We start from the raw sequence: 8,764 nt of genomic DNA on the forward strand, positions 1-8,764 counted from the left end.
TGACTCATGCATAAGTCCACAGGAGTGATCACAATGTTATTATTTTGGCACACATGAACTAGCACTCTCTTGGATGTGAAAAGCTAAAAAATGCACTGAGATAAGAGGCGGCCTTCAAGGGCTTAGAAATCAGCCTATGGGACCGATTTATCAAGGGCTTGCCAGAAACAGTGGTTATGAAACAGCGATTTTAATACCGCTGCTCCATAACTGGTCAACTGCCTCTGAGGCTGCGGACATCAATCCGCCGATTCCTATACGATCGGGTTGATTGACACCCGGCCGCAAATCTGCAGGGGGTGGAATTGCACAAGCAGTTCACTAGAACTGCTTGTGCAATGTTAAATGCAGACAGTGTATGCTGTCGGCATTCAGCGATGTCTGGCGGACATGACATGATACAGGGTATCATGTTCGCCAGACTTTGATAAATCGGCCCCTATGAGTCTACCTAGGTTTAGTCTTCAACAAAGATTACCAAAAGAACAAAGCAAAATTGGTGATAAAAGTACATTGGAAAGTTGTTTAAAATTGCATGCCCTATATGAATCATGGATTTTGACTTTACTGTGCCTTTAAGCATGTCTATAATCATGTTTTTATTGTACGCAAGACTTGCTTCTAACTTAGCCATAGGCCACTTGTGCTTGTCCCCGGCAGTGCTGGGAACAAGCAAGATCAGGAAATGTACATGTGTAGGATAGATTTTATCACTTCTACAGTGACAATTTTTTGAAACATTTTTGCAAACATTTCTACTTTTAAGCATTTCAGGGTCTAATTACATCCATTAAAAACTGTTAAATGTATCACTTGGAGGGCAGTCCCGGTTCGCAGTGACCACTGTCCACAATTATTTTTGCACAAGCAAGAAGCTGTTTTTTCTGACGTTTTTCTGTTTTTTAATACTGAGTACGAATATCCTGTATTTTCTGGTTGTATTCTAATAAAGAGACTGAGAAATAATGATATATGTTCATTATACCTTTGTTAAAACAACAAATCTAATGATGGCCTAAGACTTTTGCACAGTACTTTATATCTATCTATCTATCTATCTATCTATCTATCTATATACTGTATATATATATATATATATATATATATATATATATATATATATATCTGTATATAAAATATATAAAAAAAATGAAAAATATATCGAAATATATTTATATTTAAAATAAAAGAACATTTTCTTCTATGTGAAGAACATAAGAATTTGAAGTACTCTCAGCGCATCTTTGGTTTAGCATAGTTGGTCTGTCTAGCACAATATTGGGATTAGTACACAAGCAATAACTAATAGGTTGTTTTTTTCAACTTGCCCCATAGAAAACTATGGGGCGAATGCATTTGCTTGGTGGCGGCATCTGAAGTCCTAAAGTTAGCATGCCTCAGCCTTTTGCTCGCTAACTTTTTACTTCCAACTTGTAATATGCGCTCTAATAAGGCCACAATAATTATATACTTTGAGCGCAGTTAGCGTGCAAGCAAAAAAAAAATTGCACACCACTGGCCCTTTGCTGGGGCATGGTACTGACTTTTATTTCCACTTAGTGAAGCATGTTGCATTATTTGTTTAAGAACCTTACGCCTAGATTTAGAGTTTTGCGGTAGCCGTCAAAACCAGCGTTAGGGGGTCCTAATGCTGATTTTTACCGCCCGCTGGTATTTAGAGTCAGTCATTAAAGGGTCTAACGCTCACTTTGCAGCCGCAACTTTTCCATACCGCAGATCCCCCTACGCCAATTGCGTATCCTATCTTTTCAATGGGATATTTCTAACGCTGGTATTTAGAGTCTTGGCTGAAGTGAGTGTTAGAAATCTAACGACAAAACTCCAGCCGCAGAAAAAAAACAGGAGTTAAGAGCTTTTTGGGCTAACGCCGGTTCATAAAGCTCTTAACTACTGTGCTCTACAGTACACTAACACCCATAAAATACCTATGTACCCCTAAACCGAGGTCCCCCCACATCGCCGCCACTGTATTCATTTTTTTTAACCCCTAATCTGCCGACCGCACACCGCCGCCACACACATTATCCCTATGTACCCCTAATCTGCTGCCCCTAACACCGCCGACCCCTATATTATATTTATTAACCCCTAATCTGCCCCCCCAACATCGCTGCTACCTTACCTACAATTATTAACCCCTAATCTGCCGACCGGACCTCACCGCTACTATAATAAAGTTATTAACCCCTAATCCGCCTCACTGCCGCCTCAATAACCCTATAATAAATAGTATTAACCCCTAATCTGTCCTCCCTAACATCGCCGACACCTAACTTCAAGTATTAACCCCTAATCTACCGACCGGACCTCACCGCTACTCTAATAAATGTATTAACCCCTAAAGCTAACTCTAACCCTAACCCTAACACCCCCCTAAATTAAATGTAATTAAAATCTAACAAAATAAATTAACTCTTATTAAATAAATTATTCCTATTTAAAGCTAAATACTTACCTGTAAAATAAACCCTAATATAGCTACAATATAATGAATAATTACATTGTAGCTATTTTAGGATTAATATTTATTTTACAGGCAACTTTGTCATTATTTTAACCAGGTACAATAGCTATTAAATAGTTAATAACTATTTAATAGTTACCTAGTTAAAATAATTACAAAATTACCTGTAAAATAAATCCTAACCTAAGTTACAATTAAACCTAACACTACACTATCAATAAATTAATTAAATAAAATACCTACAATTATCTACAATTAAACCTAACACTACACTATCAATAAATTAATTAAATACAATACCTACAAATAAATACAATTAAATAAACTAACTAAAGTACAAAAAATAAAAAAGAACTAAGTTACAAAAAATAAAAAAATATTTACAAACATTAGAAAAATATTACAACAATTTTAAACTAATTACACCTACTCTAAGCCCCCTAATAAAATAACAAAGCCCCCCAAAATAAAAAAATGCCCTACCCTATTCTAAAATTAAAATAGAAAAGCTCTTTTACCTTACCAGCCCTTAAAAGGGCCCTTTGCGGGGCATGCCCCAAAGAATTCAGCTCTTTTGCCTGGAAAAAAACCATACAATACCCCCCCAACATTACAACCCACCACCCACATACCCCTAATCTAACCCAAACCCTCCTTAAATAAACCTAAAACTAAGCCCCTGAAGATCTTCCTACCATATCTTCACCACACAACGGGTATCACCGATTTGTCCAGGCTCCGATGTCTTGATCCAAGCCCAAGCGGGGGGCTGAAGACGTCCATCCTCCGGCTGAAGTCTTGATCCAAGCAGCGGCTGAAGAAGTCCATCTTCAGGCAGAAGTCTTCATCCTATCTGGGCAGAAGAGGACATCCGGACCGGCAAACATCTTCATCCAAGCGGCATCTTCTATGTTCTTCCATCCGATGACTAGCGGCTCCATCTTCCAGACCTCCGCCGCGGATCCATCCTCTTCTTCCGACGACTAGACGACGAATGAAGGTTCCTTTAAGGGACGTCATCCAAGATGGCGTCCCTCGAATTCCGATTGGCTGATAGGATTCTATCAGCCAATCGGAATTAAGGTAGGAAAATTCTGATTGGCTGATGGAATCAGCCAATCAGATTCTTGTTTAATCCGATTGGCTGATTGGATCAGCCAATCAGATTGAGCTCACATTCTATTGGCTGATCGGAACAGCCAATAGAATGCGAGCTCAATCTGATTGGCTGATTGGATCAGCCAATCGGATTGAACTTGAATCTGATTGGCTGATTTCATCAGCCAATCAGAATTTTCCTACCTTTTCCTACCTTCTTATAGGGTTATTGAGGCGGGAGTGAGGCGGATTAGGGGTTAATAACTTTATTATAGTAGCGGTGAGGTCCGGTCGGCAGATTAGGGGTTAATTATTGTAGGTAGCTGGCGGCGACGTTGTGGGGGGCAGATTAGGGGTTAATAAATATAATATAGGGGTCGGCTGTGTTAGGGGCAGCAGATTATGGGTACATAGGTATAATGTAGGTTGCGACGGTGTACGGAGAGGCAGATTAGGGGTTAAAAAAAATATGCAGGGGTCAGCGATAGCGGGGTCGGCAGGATTAGGGGTTAATAAGTGTAAGGTTAGGGGTGTTTAGACTCGGGGTACATGTTAGGGTGTTAGGTGCAGACTTAGAAACTGTTTCCCCATAGGAAACAATGGGGCTGCGTTAGGAGCTGAACGCTGCTTTTTTGCAGGTGTTAGGTTTTTTTTCAGCTCAAACGGCCCAATTGTTTCCTATGGGGGAATCGTGCACGAGCACGTTTTTGAAGCTGGCCGCGTCCGTAAGCACCGCTGGTATTTAGAGTTGCACTCTAAATGCCAGCGGTATTTAAAAGGTGCGGGGGGGAAAAAGCACGCGTAGCTAACGCACCCCTTCTAACGCAAAACTCCAAATCTAGGCCTTAGTTTTTTCATAATCAAAAGCATGTTTTTAACATTTTCAAAATACCCTTTTACAAACAAATATATTTGTACTTTTTATAGTCAATAAGATATTAATAGAAGCCTAACTGACTGCGATCTACAAACCATACTTCAAACAGCTTAGAGAAAGAGAGGATAAGAACAGCAATTCCAAAGAAAAAAAAAATTGCTTATGGAATGGATTTTATGTTTAGAAGCTAAAGAACTGCTTTGCTGCTGAGGCCAATATTTTGTCCTACTTAAGGCTTGTGGCCTAGTTTATGTTTAACCATCACAGAGTTAAATATCTAACAAGCTTTCAGATATGATCAAAGTTTTTTTGTGTGTGATTTATTTTCTTCTCTATTTTATATTTTTGATTCACTGCAGAATATGAAATTGGGTCATTCAGAAATGAAAGTATAAATATATTTTGTCTTTCATTTGGTGTAATGTAAAACATATCATGCTTTTATTTTATGCCATGATTTCTTTCTTTTCTTTTTTTTTTTTTTTAAACCATTATTTCACGTTTCCCTGATCTACTTCTTTTTCATCTTATTTTAAGGTACATAAATCAAATCACTGCCTTTAAAATGTATCAAAGTGATCAGCTTTTTTTCAAAGTGAGGTGTTCCTTTACACATCCAGACCCCTGGGTACCATTGGGGATTTTATTTTATTTATTTTTTCACTTTCTTTTTCTTTCTTTCATTTTTTTTCTTATTATTTTACACATTTAAAATGAAAATTAAATCTATCTAGTATATAAAGTGTCCTCTGCAGGATCATTTTATGTGGTACTTTTATTGATGTGTCTCCATGGAAATCATATGTATCTATACTATTCTTAGACATATCTACCCTTTAATTAAGATATATTAAAAGCCATATCAAATGTTTTAGCTATGAATCCTCCATAGACTTTAATGGAGATTTTTTGTTGAAAACCATTTGGTAAGTTTTATCTAAAGTATACTGAACAACCCCTATATTTGATAATTTCTTAAAGGTGACTTTTGAATGCAAAACAAACCTAAATGGACATTGTAATAAAAAATGTATAGTCAAATATTTTCATATTGTCAAAGTTCTTTGTCATCATGAACAAAACACAGCAATAAAATGCATTACACTCTTTAATCCAGAATCACATTTGCAATGCAAATTTGCAACTAAACTTGCATATAGTATATGCAGCAAATTTATATCAATATTCTGCACAAACACTGACTAATGGCAGCTAACATCTATACAGGTGCAATAAACTTTTGTAGAAAGATATGTTATAAAGTATTAGGCAGGGAGGCGGAGCCTGGCAAGAGACGGAGATGGCTGTGTAGCACCGGAGCTCCGTGCAGATAGCTAGATAAAAGATGGCCAGCTCAGGTTAAAAACTTAGAACTAGTGCTATTCTTGTATGGGACAGTTAAGGGCAAGTAGAGAACCTGCAGCAGCAAATTGGAAGTAGCCTAGCGAAGGTAAAACCGGACAACATTGCAAATGCGGGTCTCTGCTTCCCACAGTGAAAACACTGACGCCATCTTGCCCTACACGTGGCGCTACCAACCACAATGACCGGAGCCCTGCTTGAAGTATTGGTCTTACATGTTAAGGGGTAAGAAGCGACTGATACAGTTCACAGCTCCATTGCACCACAGTCACAGCACGCTACTTGTCAGCCTAAAACCGGGAAGCTAGAAATGGCCAGAAGCGGCGACAAGGGGTAAAATAAGACAGGGAAAAAGAAGTCTTAGTCTGCAAACTGTAATTTTCAGATATGAAAGACAACGGAAGCCTGTATTGAGGTATGCAGCTGTTATTAACCTCCCGCTGGGGATATAAGCATGACTGGCACACAACTTAGGACTCTCACATGGTAAAAGAAATGAAGTGCTCTGTGCAGTATACATAATAATGTTCAAAGAGAAAAAAGGCAGTTTCCTGGTTGCTCTTCAAAACGCAACAGAAAGACATATGGTTTAAGCATGTGAAAACAGAAAATAATAATTAGGAGAGGTCTGGTATGATAGCTGAGCCCTAGGAATAACTACTACCCGCCATATATAGGAACATTGCAATTTAATACCCCTGAAGTCTGTTATGACTGTAACGCAATAAACGCTAATTAAGAGAGATATATTCACTTGAAACTTTAAGGGTCTGTGCTTCACGTTTGCGCACTCATATTCAAAAGTTACACACTGATCCACACTGAACAGGTTTACTCCTACTACATTACTGTGTTGAAGGGCTGGGACATTGGATTCAAATACTTAAGATGTCCTCCAGACAAGTTAAAAAAGACACTTCAGCTGGCAAGCAAACAGCAACCAATTTATTTTTTAAGCCATCTAAAAGAGATAAATCCTTAGAGCTTCTGGAAACAGAGGTAGATGGTACCTCAGACCAATCATATCATGAAAGAACCGCTGATACTGATCTGACACCTATTACAAAGGCAGATCTAAAAGATATGGTATCCAAACAGGACATCAAAATGAACTTTGAAAAAATGTGGGCAAAACTTGACTCCTTTCAAACCACAGTAACTAACAGCCTAACGGAAATAAAGCAGGATATGCAAGAACTGGGCACGAGAGTAGCTGCGCTAGAAGAAACTGATAATCTTCGTGAAGAAGCTACTGATAAAATCTCACAGCAAATTCAATATCATAAACAGGAAATAGAAGACCTCCAAGATAAAATGGAGGACATTGAGAATCGCACGAGAAGATGCAATCTGAGGCTTAAAGGGATATCAGAGCTGGTGACGCAGACAGAATTGCAAATCTATTTGAAACAATTGTTCAAGGCTATCACAGGACACAGTGAAGAGGATCACTTCCAAATTGAGAGAGCGCATCGTGCCCTCAAACCCACACCCAAAGGAGATCATCCACAAAGAGATGTGGTCGTAAAACTGTTACGCTTTCCAGACAAAGAAGCAATCCTTTCGGCGGCAAGACAGCATCAAACATTCAAACTCCAGGGCTCGGTAATTCAATTTTACCAGGACTTATGTGTGCGAACACTTTAACTCTGCTACTTCGAAAAAGTCAAATACCTTATAGATGGGGGTTTCCCATTTGCCCTAATAATACAACACGAAGGAAAGACACTGTCCATTAGAGATCGTCAAGACATCCCAGAGATGTGCTCCTATTTGAATATGGAGCCTCCAGACCTCTCAACTTCTGATAAAGACACAGAGAAAGATTCCAGTCAACAGACAGAAAAAGGCTACAGAAGAGCCAAGTGGATTACAGTTCAAAGGAAGAGACCAAAATAGTACAAGACTTACAACTGTGAAAAGGTAGCAGCTGAAGAATTGGATCGAGGCATATCTCCCTATTCAGATAAGTATGATCTGGTGACTGTGAATGTCTCCCCTTTTTCTCTTCCCTACCTCCCCACGGGAACTTTGATATAAACTGTGGGAATACTGGTGTTCTCAGAACAAGATACGCTCAGGCATGAGCCATGCACAAGGGAACAAACTATTGCCTTAAAGATATGAGAATGTGTTTATTATATGCAGACACTTTGACTATGTTTCTGAGAATTGGCAAACACTATGGAAAGAGTGCCCATCTGGTAATAGAGACCCCAGATCTCCTAGACAGGAGGAACTCTTCTTGACCGGGAGGGGAGGGAGGAGGGGGAGATATGAGATTGATAATGGGTTGATAAATTCTTCATGTTAAAGGTTATTCACGTTGGACAAGGTTCATATACTGGAACATTGCTGGTTCACTATTGTCTTACTATAAGCTACTTTATATTGATCTACTGCACGTTTAGATAGGATGTTAGAAGTTTTTTCTTTGTTTTTTCTAACCCCCTTATCTCCTGAACGCAAGATAATTATTTATTGTTTAATGTTTATATTGTTCAGTTTTCTTCTTTTGTTATTATTGGTTCAAGATCTGCTGTTTACAAAGGTTCACATTGTTGTCCAGAGATGGTTTAACGTCCCCATATGGAGACCCCTGCTAGTGTCCTCTGGGGCCGCCGACAATAAGACAGACAACACCCTTAGTTCATATGCCTAATTATTTAACTATACTCTCACATAATGTGAGATGCCTTAATACCAATGTCAAACGTAAAATCGCACTCACGCAATATATAAAATTAAAAGCTAAAATAGTGTTTCTTTAGGAGACACACTTCACACAGACTATAATCCCTAAATACTGGCACAGACAATACGCTACCCACTTTCACTCCACAACAGATCAGAAAAAAAGAGGTGTTACAATTTTAATACATTCATCTTTATAATTTGAGAAAGATGAGATTATTACAGACCCCGAAGGCAGATTTCTTATT

The sequence above is a fragment of the Bombina bombina genome, chromosome 3 (assembly GCF_027579735.1).
Source record: "Bombina bombina isolate aBomBom1 chromosome 3, aBomBom1.pri, whole genome shotgun sequence".
NCBI classification, from domain to species: domain Eukaryota; kingdom Metazoa; phylum Chordata; class Amphibia; order Anura; family Bombinatoridae; genus Bombina; species Bombina bombina.